An 11290-nucleotide genomic window follows, 5' to 3' on the forward strand; every position below is an offset into this window, starting at 1 on the left:
GGTCCCTTCCAACCCACAGCATTCATTATACATCCATGATTTTCATTGGGATGATATATCCATTTAAAATGGAAGACACAACTAGCCCAGGAAGCTTAAACCTTACAGCAGGGAAAGGGAAACACCCTATGACGAGAAATAGGGAAGCTTTTCAGTGGGAAAGCTTTATAAGCAAGTGGACCAACAGAGAGTATTTTTTTTTCTTTTCTGCATGATTTAAAACCCAATGCAATATTTTCAAGAAAAATTTAGAGTAAATATTTCATATACCTGTCTACCTGTAGTGCAATTCTGACTACTAGGATAGAGAGATCTGTAGATGAACCAGAATCCTTTATTGGAGCTGTTACTGATCTAGATATCAGCTCTCTTTTTATATACATGTAAAATTTTAAACAAAACAAAACAAAAAAGAAAAAACAAAAACCAAACCAACAAACAAGAAAAGCAGTGGTTTTACTTTTATAATAATGTAAAAATATCCCACCCTTTTAGAAAGAGTGTTTAGGAAGGTTATTCCTTGGTTAAAGCAGGATTATATTTTCTGAGTATAACTGCTTTTGTCTGTATGCTTAATTTTCAGAGAGCACAGTGATGTCCACAGTGATCAAAGTGTGGAAAAAATAGAGCTGGGCAAAAACATCTTCTGTTTCCTGGCTGCAATTTTATGTCATGCCTCCAGGTTATTGTAAAGTAATTGGGAGTTGAAACATATTAAGACCCATTGCTGGAGCATTTCCAAGGAATATCCCACTAGGTCAGGCTCCATGTTCAATAAACGGGAAGGTGCCCACGTTTGGAGGCAGAAAAAACCAATTTTTATGAAGTCTCCATGTGCAAGGACAGCTGCAGACTGAAAAGGTGTGCATGTGCTTGTCTGTCTCTCAGGGGAACAGCTACATAATTGGGGTTTTGCTCCTACACTTTGTCTTTTCCATGTGGCAGCAAATCTGAGGCCAAAAAGCTTTTTCAGGGTGTCCTCTGGTGCCAAGGTAGCAAAAAAAGAAAAAAAAGATTTTTAAAGCAAGGCAAACCCAGTTATTTGGATGAATTTATCTAGAGGAAAAGTGGAAAGCCCCGGCCTCCAACAGCAAATACCCAGAAATATTTTCATACTGGAAAGCTCCATTTTGAATAATAATTGTTACAAACTCTCTGACAGAGAAGGACAGCAGCAGACCTTGGCAGTTGTCAGTCTGCTCCAGATGCATCAAGTGTGTTGTATTTGCCTCTTTGTGTCCTCTAGCAAAAGCAGTCAAACCATGCAGAAGGTGCCTGTGTTGCCTAAGAAGCTGTGAGGTGTCAGCAAAATAGAAGGACTGATGGTAGTGCTGAGAAGTCTCAAGGGGCTCACAAAGTGCAGGTTTGCTACTGTACCAACCTCTGCAGCTGGCACTTCAAGATCTCTTCTGAAGATCCTACTTTATTCTAAAGAATTTGATACTGTCAGTGGACCTGAGACTGAATCCGAAGTTCATTTGAATTATAACAGGAAGAGTAATGATGTGCAGTGTTCTCTCAGATCGGTAACCAGCTCTTATGTGTTTTCATTAGATGACACTAAACATAAAAGCTTAAATCCTCCTAGAGCACTGTGATGGATAGCTGCGTAAATCTTGCTCAAAAGCTTCCTTTCCCTCTTACAGCTTTCCTTCACAAAGCATTCCCAAAGAAAGAGGCTTTTGGAATAAGGTTTGTGTTGACCTTGGAACCGCCGACAACAGCCAAGGTCCTGCAGGACCAAAGGGTGCAGCAAAGAATATTTTTGTAATAACAGCCATAAAATCAAGAGACAATAGTGGAGAAAAGTGCCACGGATTGTGCTTCTGCTCCCACTGAGCAAGTGCAAGGCAGATGGGAGTCCAGTGCTTGGTTCATTCCTTCTTCACACACAGAACAGTGAAGCTGGGCTAGAAAGGAAGGTAAAATAATTGCTGGTTCTGCTTTGCCTGGGTGAAAACAGAGGGCAGAGTCCATCCATGTCTTAATTAGTCCCAGAGAGAGCAAAGGATGGGTGTGGCTGTAGGGGAAGGAGGGCAGAAAAGGGTTGCTAAAACTGAAGGTCAGTGTCCAGGGATCAGCAGAGAGAAAAGAGCAGAACGGAGAAGAGCTGTAAACAAAGAGAAAGGCTGAGGAATTAAGGTGGGTCTGTCACTACGTACTGTACTTCTGTTATGAATCCCTCCTATCCTGATGCTGATAACTGCAAGGGATTTGGAGTTTTTCTGTGTGTCTGAATAGCTCAGTGCCAAGAGCAGGATCATGAATAGGTTCGTGCCCTGACCTCTCCAAGTTCCCATTTTCCCATCCAATGACATACCATGCAAGAATCTTATTTATACATGGAGTGTGACTGCTTAAAAAAAAAAACATAGAAAAGGAGAGAGACAGATAATATGGACTGTGCACAGCAGCATATTTAATGCTGCACTGAAGGAATGGCAGCTCTGAGGGAAGGTGGGTGAGCACGGGTGGAACAGAGTTCCCTGAAGGGCTGTGACTGATGTGCTGGTGACAGCAGATGAGCCTTCCAGCCACGGTACTTCCCATCAGCCAGGAATTAGTCACACTGGACCATGGCTTGAGAAGTGTCACTGATGTACAGTGACCTACATTTGATGTAATGAATTGCATTATTTATTTACACACAGTTCCTCAAGTCTTGTCTTTAAAAGGCTCAGGGGCTCCTAGATCTCTTTGTGCACAAAAGGGCTTTTCTGAACTGCTGCAGTTGCCAGTCAAGCAGTCAGTGTTTGCCAGTAGTTATCACGTGGTGATATCTGAAATACAGCACTGCAGTTTGTGCTGGGGTTTGGAGATTACAGCAGAGGTTCAGCTCACACAGAGCAATCACTGTTTTTTCAGCCAAGAGGTTTGTACTTACAGGAAGGGAAAAAAAATATCTCTTTATGCAGAGTGGTCCTGTGTGCAGAGTCCTGTGATCAGAATGAGATTGCTGTTGATGATCACAAGGATGAAGTCCAGCCCTTTGATTGCAATTGTGTCTAGTCATGAGCTATGATCTTTCTTGCTTCAGTTTGACATCAGTGCTTAACCAGAGTCGCCAAAAAACAGGCATTCAGCATACATTTCACCCTGTGCCACTGTATGCTCTAGATGCAAGATTTCTCCTGCTTCCAGCTGGAGCCTGATGAAGAGGACAATTTTTTTATGCTTAGGTATTTGAACATAAATAAAATAAAAAAAAATTCTGGATGTAAACTACCTTCTACCAGAAATTTGTCAGTGAGGTTTACTTCTGCTGCTCAAAGTTGTGGCAGCACAGAATGTTTTGGTAAAAAGTACAGCAATCAAACCCCTCCATCTGCTGAACTTCCTTGACTCCCTGGAAAGCTGCTGTGAGTAGCATTCAGCCATGCTCAGGTCAGGCTGCAGGTTTGCTGTTACAGTAATGTGTTTTCCAGGCTTCTTGAAGACTTGTGAAGTGCACTTGCCCATCTCCAAAGACAATATATTGCTTCCTCACTTTCCCTTTCAGCAAGGTTATTTTCCTAAGGGACCCAGGAAGAAGTTATTTCCTACATTATTTAACAAAAGGACGGTTTTCCCCATTTTTCCTGAGAGCTCTGCTCTTTTAAGAGGACAGTGTCTCTTATAGTACCAAAAAGTGGAAATGCTAAAAACTTAGCACTTCTTGCTTGTGCAAACATTTTTTGCACTCTGTCTCATTGTAAACTAAAAATGTACCTGAGCAAGGAGATGCATTTAAAACTGCTCATTGAAGGAAGTTGTAGTGAGGTGGGGGTCGGTCTCTTCGCCCAGGTAACGAGTGATAGGACAAGAGGAAATGGCCTCAAGTTGTGCCAGGGGAGGTTTAGATTGGATATTAGGAAAGATTTCCTCACTGAAAGGGTGGCCAGAACAGGTTTCCCGGGGAAGTGGTGAAATCACTGGCCCTGGAAATGCTAAAAACCCCTGTGGACGTGGCACTTTGGGACGTGGTTTGGTGGTGGACGTGGCAGTGCTGGGTTAATGGTTGGACTCAATGGTCTTAGAGCTCTTTTCCAACCTAAATGATTCTATGACTCTGTGACCTTTCCTCTGGCTACTCTCTGCTTGCTTCCTACTCCTCTACATTGGAGTATTTTGATCAGGTGGATAATTTAAAAATTGCAGCTGTGGTATCCTTAGCAGTGGATGCAAGGATTTCAGCAGCTTTGTGGGAGGCGGGTGTTTGGAGTGACTCGAAGGGATGAAGGTGGAAAACATCTGATCCACATGTCAAAGAATCACATTTTGATGTCACAGAGGAAAGTGAGCGATGCTATCCTGCTATATATAGGAGTGGTTTCTGATCCTTTAATCAGCTTGTGGAATGGAGGTGTTAATATCAAGGAAACTCTTATTTTCCTGTGGAGGGAACTTGCAGATTTTCCTCGGTGTGACTGGGTGTTCTGGCTGTTCTGACAGCATGGAACAGTGGTGGCTGTTTGTAAGAGATGAAGGAGAAAAGTGTCTTTGGGTGGGGTGTCTCGGTGCTTAAAGTGCAGAAAGCCAAAATTTGCTCTGTCTCACTATATCCAGAACTTTTAATTACTAATGGGATTCACAAATAGTGGCTTTGGCATTTCAGTAATGAAGCATGTCTAAGAGACAAGTGTATCATAATTTTTCCCCCCCTTCTGTTGCTGCTCAGTTTTGGACAGCCCTCCATTTCCATCACTGGAAGGGATTCTTTTCCTCTACTCACTTCAAAACCAACTGAAAAACCCAAAACCAAACCCAACAACCCCCTAGTGCTCTTTCTCTATTTTTTATCTCAACTCTTCAATTTATTTTTCTGTCTACTTAAATTAAAGCATGTGAAAAACTTGATTGGATTCAGGCCCTCTTTAGAATTGCTTTTGCCTTGTGAATTAAAGAGAGAGAGAGGGGGAGATTGCAACTCTGTATTCTCTGTTAAGACTTCAATTTAATTATTTTTTTTTTTATATAAAATATGCCTTGCTCTCCCTTTCCCTCTCTGTATCCATCAGTGTGTGTATACAGATACATATACATATATATGGGCACTTATCACATCTCTCTCTGGGCCTGAGGGTGTGTTGGACCATGCATAACATTATCCAATCTGATGCCCAAACTGTTCTGTTTTACCACCTTGTTATTGATGTTGCCAGTCATGAAGAGGTTTCTTTCAGCATGGTTGAATCCAGTGACACAGTTAGCCTTTCACTGGAAATATCTGTGTCACATTATTTTCTCCCCAGATGTACTTGAAATTTCTTTCATTTTCCTGGCTGAATCCCATTTTATCATCTGGCCAGCTTTTTCTAGCCCCCACGCTTCCTGTAATATTAATTCTCTCTGGGGTTTTGCAAAACCTTCAAATAAATATGGCCTGCATTTTAATTAGCTGGATGTTTACCAGATCTTTATTAAAGGTGAAATTAGAGCAGACTGACTGCTAACCTTCACAGGTGCTCACTCAACATTTTTCCATTTTGTCTTCCCTCTTTGTTTATGATTCTTCAGGCAGTTTTTGGTTCATCTACTTTTTCTTAAATATTTCAAGCAGTATTTTTATTGCTTTGGTTTGACTGCAGGATTTTTTTTTTTGGGAGGGGGGTGACTTTGCAGACAGCAAGGCTCAGATTTGGCATCAAAATTCTAAGAGCAGGAACACATTTTGACGAATCAGTGTGCTGGTTTTAGGTCTGATTTTGTTATTTATTTTAATTTTTTTGCTTTGTGAAATAAATAGTGATTGCAGCATTGTCTTCTTCCTTATAAATCTGCTCTGCCAGTAGCTTGTGATCTTGTCACCTTCCTGAAGGCAGTGGATAAGCAGGTGACCACGTTAAGCCACTGTATGCTTGAGGTTTCCCATCAAAACTCTGTCTAACCTGAGCAAACAGCCAATGAGCTCTGACAGGTTTGATATGAGGGGACAAAATTGATGCATGAGATCCATTTTAATGAGTTTGTGCCTTGCTACTGGGAATTCTTTATACCATGCAGCTTCTGCCTGTGTATGTGGTTTAGCTGCACTCTGAGAGGACTAGAATGGCAAAACTGCCACCAGCTGTGGGTTTTTTAGGTTATTTTTAATAACCAAAGACTTTTTAACACCAAGGAGATACTTACAGGTAACATCTAGAAGAATGGTGACAGCAGACATACTTACAGGTGACATCTAGAAGAAACAGAAATATTCTAGTCTTGTGTGTTGTAATAAGTCACCGATTTCAACTAAAACAACCTTGTGGAGCACGGTGCTATTCAGTTGATAAATCCACATTTTTTTAGGGCTGTACATGGCCATACAGGTGCTTATTTGGTTTGTCTTCCCTGTTGGGAGTCCAGTTTTAATTGAAAGGCTCGTTAGAAGAATGACTCATTAGAAAGAAGTGGAAATATATCTCTGGTGGAGATTGTTTCATTTGCTGTGACATCAATGTTGTGCCTGATTTGCTAAACTGTAAAGGTGTATTTTAATTGCATGTATGTTTTCTCTTTGGAGGAAGGTTACAATGAAGGCCAAGTGACCTTTTAGTTAGAATAAGTGAGTTTTTAAAGCCTGTGATCTGGTGTGTGAGTTTGACCTGTGTAACTGCACAGGGACAGATGCTCTGTCCTGCTGCAAAAGGTGGTGGATGCAAAGGCTAAACATTTTATGTTGCTGTACCAAAATATCCAGAAAACTTAAAGCCAGTGATTCTTTCACAAAAGTGAGAGTACAGAAGAAAGACAGAACTACTGAGATGTCACCATCGCCATCAAAATTGCTTTATAATTACAATTACAGGTATTTTTCACAGCAGAAGTAGCTTATCAGTTTGTCTGCTCACGTTTGCTTGGTTTGAAATAAATTCTGCGTGTTCTTACCATGCACTTGAGCACCGTTGGTGTCGAATGAGCTGAAATGTTTGCTGAGGGCCACGGAGCCCGACGTGATGCCAGAGCAGTGGGATCCACACAGCCCTGTCAACAAAAGCAGGTCAACAGGATTGAGCAAGAAAGAAAAAAAAAGAAAATCAATAATCTTTGAATTAATCATGCAGCTGCCAGGGAGAATTATGGGCTCATGAAATGAAGGGTGTAGGTACATATCCATGGCCACTTATTCTTTCCTGCCTCGTCGTGTCCCTTTCTGTGCCTGCAAGTTTCCTTTCCCCTGCTGCCGTCTGAGCGGCCCTCTGTTTGTTTGGGCACCTTCATGGAACACTCAGAAGTCATTTCGAAGTAGCTAATTCAGTTTTGATCCCAGAAATTCCCCTTTTCTCTCTCTCTCTCTGTCTCTCTCTCTCCACGCTGCCAATTCCTCACCGACTGTTGTGTGCACTCAATATGAATTAATGTGGGGATTTCACCTCGGCGTAAAACTTAAGATTGCACATCTTGTGCAGTGAATTGGACCGAAAGCAGCTGCTGCTTCGGTGAACAGAGGAGTGAGTTAAAAATTCATGCTGGCTCTGCTGACATCTCAGGTGAGAGGATGCTCTTGCTGAGCCCTCGTGCAGCAGCGTGGCTGGGGGATGAGCCCTGATGTGAGGGCTAAACTCCCCCCAGCCTGGGCCAGATCTTCCTCCCTGGGGCTGACACCCACCTCTGCCTCACAGATGTGGCCAGTGAACATCACTGCCAGGAGGAAATGTTTCCCAGCCTGCTCTGTCAGGCTGCACAGTGATCAGGTGCAGCCTTGGAGAACAACTTCCTCGGGAGGGGCAGGGGAGGGGCAGGCACTGATCTCATCCCTGGGGTGACCAGTGACAGGACCTGAGGGAATGGCCTGAAGTTGTGTCAGGGGAGGTTTGGGCTGGATCTCAGGAAAAGGTTCTTCCCCCAGAGGGTGGTTGGGCACTGAACAGGTTCCCCAGGGCAGTGGGCACAGCACCAAGGCTGCCAGAGCACAAGGAGCATTGGGATGATGCTCTCAGGCACAGGGTGTGACTCTTGGGGATGGTCTCGTGCAGGGCTGAGGGTTGGACTCGATGATCCTTGTGGGTCCCTTCCAACTCAGCATATTTTATGAACTAAAAGGGTACCTCAAGGTGGGGTAATTTGACATTTGAGAGGACTGCGAGGAATTGTGAGTTCAGAGGTACATCCCACGTGTGTTTTTGTGGTTTCAGCTCTATGTTTTGGTTTCACTCCTGCTCAGAAGGATTTATTCTTCCTTGTGGTGGCCTGGAGGGATTATCCTGTACAGCTTCCCCATGCAAAACTTTACTGCTGCTCTGCTTCTGGGCTGGTAGCAAAAAAAGGACAGTAAAATTAACACCTTGGCATCTTTATATCTTTATCTCCCCTGAAGATGGTGCAGAGGTCCCTCCTCTGTCCCAGCTTCACTCTCCAGCTGCAGAACTTGGTCGTGCACCAGGGCAGGGATGTCTCCTTGGCTCCCTGCCCGGGGATCAAGTCTGGCTCTCTTCCAGCCGGGGGACAGCCCTGTGCTGGATGCTCATTTTCGCTGCAAATTCAAATTCATTTTTCTCTTTTCATCCGTGGCTTTCTTTGCAAATGGATAGTGATATTCACAAAATCCCCAGGAACAATTGCCCTGCTACTTGTGGAAGGTCAGGCCAGGCTCTGTTCAGGGATTACATATTCCAGCAGGGAAAACAGAGCTGACATACACCACTCCTGTTTTTCAATTGCATGCCTAGGGACTTTTTTTTCCCCCTTTTTTTTCCTTCCTTTCTCCATTAAAACACAGAACCAAATTCCTGACACGCTCAGAAAAAAACGTTGGGGTTCAGCTGTGGAGATTAATTTAATTTTTGAACTAGCAAAGAGACAAATAGATTCTAATTTTCTAGCAGCAGAGATTTAATTTTTTTTTTTACTGCCCTCAGTTTATAAAACATCTTGCCCAACTGTATGACTGAAATACCATTGTTTAGTAAACCCACATCTTATTCTTTAGAGAGATATAAACCATACAAAAATAACAGCTTTTTCTTCTGATATTTCTCTTGCAGCTGATCCTCCAGGCAGTACCTGAGTGATAATCATGTAACAAATATTTGCCTCTGTTCTTTTAGACTTACATTTGTTTTGTGCCTGTAAAAGTTCTTTCTCAGTGCTGAGGACAGAGAATCCTTCCATGTGCTCCATTTTCCCTTCCAATTTAAAGCTGTTTTTCACAGAAAACTGATGAGAAATGCATTTGTTTAAAAACTAGGAGGTGTTTCTGAGACAAAAATATAAAATAATGGCGCCAACTGAAATGCTAAAAATTACTATGTAGAAATACACAACTATGCTGTAGTAACCCTGATCCCTTAAATGTACAAAACGGTATAAAGATTTAAAGCTATTAATAAAATTATATAGATATATTCTATACAAAGAAATAGGCATTGTAGTCAGCGTGTTCTGAAAGCAAAACATTTCTGTAAAATAAATTGTTAATGTATAATTTCACAGGAGTGCAGGAGTTTCAACAAGCATAAAAATCTTTATGTGCAGCAGAATTGAAAATATTTCCATTTGCAATGTATTTATCTGAAATACTTTGCAATGAATTCCTAATTGTAATAAAATACGGAAGTAGCTGCCGATGTGAGGGGAGAGGTTAGGAAAACAAAACAGGGGAACAAAAGAAAGCAGGAAAATAATAAATGCTAATATTGTATTGTATTTAAATGGGGAAGTCTTAAGGAAGAATCCAGAGAAATAAGGTGATTGATCATCTGCATAATTTTTAATCTACTGAAATGGGGTTTTTTTGAGTTTGTAAGAGTATTGGATATCATGATTTCTTTTTTTTTTTTATTTTCTGAAAACAAGCCATTAATTCAGTTAGAGCAAGGGAAGCAAAACTGATCTGCTTTTCAAAGTGGACATTTATGACTTGCTGAAAAGCAATTTCAGGGCTGGGAAGCAAAAGTGCCTCCATAAATAAGCAGTGATAGGATAATGTGTGCTGTGTCACAGCATCCATTCAGCACTTCCATGGAAGGAGTGAGGAAAAGAGAACCCCTCTAAATGTCAGTGGCCCAGTGAGACTTTGTGAGATCCTCTGTGCATTTTCAAAAGGGATTTAAGAAAAAGAAGTTATTCACTGGATTTTTGCTTTCCTTTTCTTTCATGCTTTTTCTCCTTTCTTGCATGAGCTCTGTTTATTATTAGGAATTCTTTGCATCCTTCTCAATGGTTATTCATAGCACTTTCTAGAGCTGACTTGTTTTTTTTTAAGTGCTAAAGAAATTAAGTATCATGAGCTCTGTTTAAAATCAAGGAAACCTTTATTTCTGCTTATTTTGAGATCTCTCTTTATGCCAAACCCAAAGCCTCTTTTGGTTAATTAGAATTATCACTCATTTCATAGAGGGGGAAACTGAAAAGCAAAGAAGCTTCAAGACTTGCTCTGTTTCTCCTTGAGTCTCCTGCAAACAGGGAGGATCTCCTAAAACACAGTCCTTTACTTGGATTCATGCTTTGTGTTTGTTCCCAAGTATTAAAATATGAAATGGTAGAGATTAAGTGTGAAGGAAGTTTGGAACCCTTGATAATTTGGTGGGAATGTTTTATATATTACATAATATTATTAATATTCACGTATTATTTATAATAAACCCACGTACCACTGCTTCAGATTTCTGCTTGTGCAGCTCTTATTGCCTCGGTCTGGAGTTCCCTGTGTGAGGATGGAAAAGGTGAAGCTCAGTGGGAGAGGTGGGATTGGTAAAACCTGACTTAGAACCACAGTCAGCTGGGAGAAGATGAAGTGTTTTGCCTTTGCTGTGTCGCTTTCATTCAGATTTATTTTCTTACTGCATCTGATACTGATAATAAATTGTTGGAAGGAAACCACAGGAAAAGAGGACCGTAATTATGAATGCCCTAAATTTTCCAATTCCCTCTGCCCAAACCTTTGTGTTGTTTAAATTAATGAAAATTAATTGCATTTGGAATCAAAAAATCTCTTCCTCCTTACTGTCTTGAAGAAGATAATTTTTTTGTCTCTCTAATGGTTGATATCCCTTGCTGTCAAATATTTTGTGAGGAAAAATGTGTACATATTTTTGGCTAAAAATTATTCTTTCTATTGAAAAAGTCGTATTTCAGCCACAACAAACAAATAAATAGAAGCTTGCAAGGGATGCCAAAAAAGCCAGAGTATTTTCAAAATTAAGTATTTTCCTCTTTTCATTTAAAAGTGAAAACTGTTTAAAAAATACCCATGTAATTCTCTAGGAAAAAAATATTTCTTAGGATAAAGAGGTTGCATGATTTTTGGTTGATTGCTTGGTTCCATTGCCAAAATTAGCAGTGGTGTTTGTTTTGTTTTTTTGTTTTTTTTTTTTTTTTTGATATGCTA

At 41.0% G+C, this 11290-nt stretch overlaps 1 protein-coding gene across 3 annotated transcripts in view; it reads left to right on the forward strand.

Moving 5' to 3' along the window:
* DSCAM (DS cell adhesion molecule) overlaps positions 1–11290 on the forward strand; it is a 443293-nt gene that overhangs the window by 71287 nt on the left and 360716 nt on the right. The gene's annotated exons all lie outside the window — the stretch shown is intronic.

This window comes from Pseudopipra pipra, chromosome 2 (genome assembly GCF_036250125.1).
Source record: "Pseudopipra pipra isolate bDixPip1 chromosome 2, bDixPip1.hap1, whole genome shotgun sequence".
Lineage (NCBI taxonomy): Eukaryota > Metazoa > Chordata > Aves > Passeriformes > Pipridae > Pseudopipra > Pseudopipra pipra.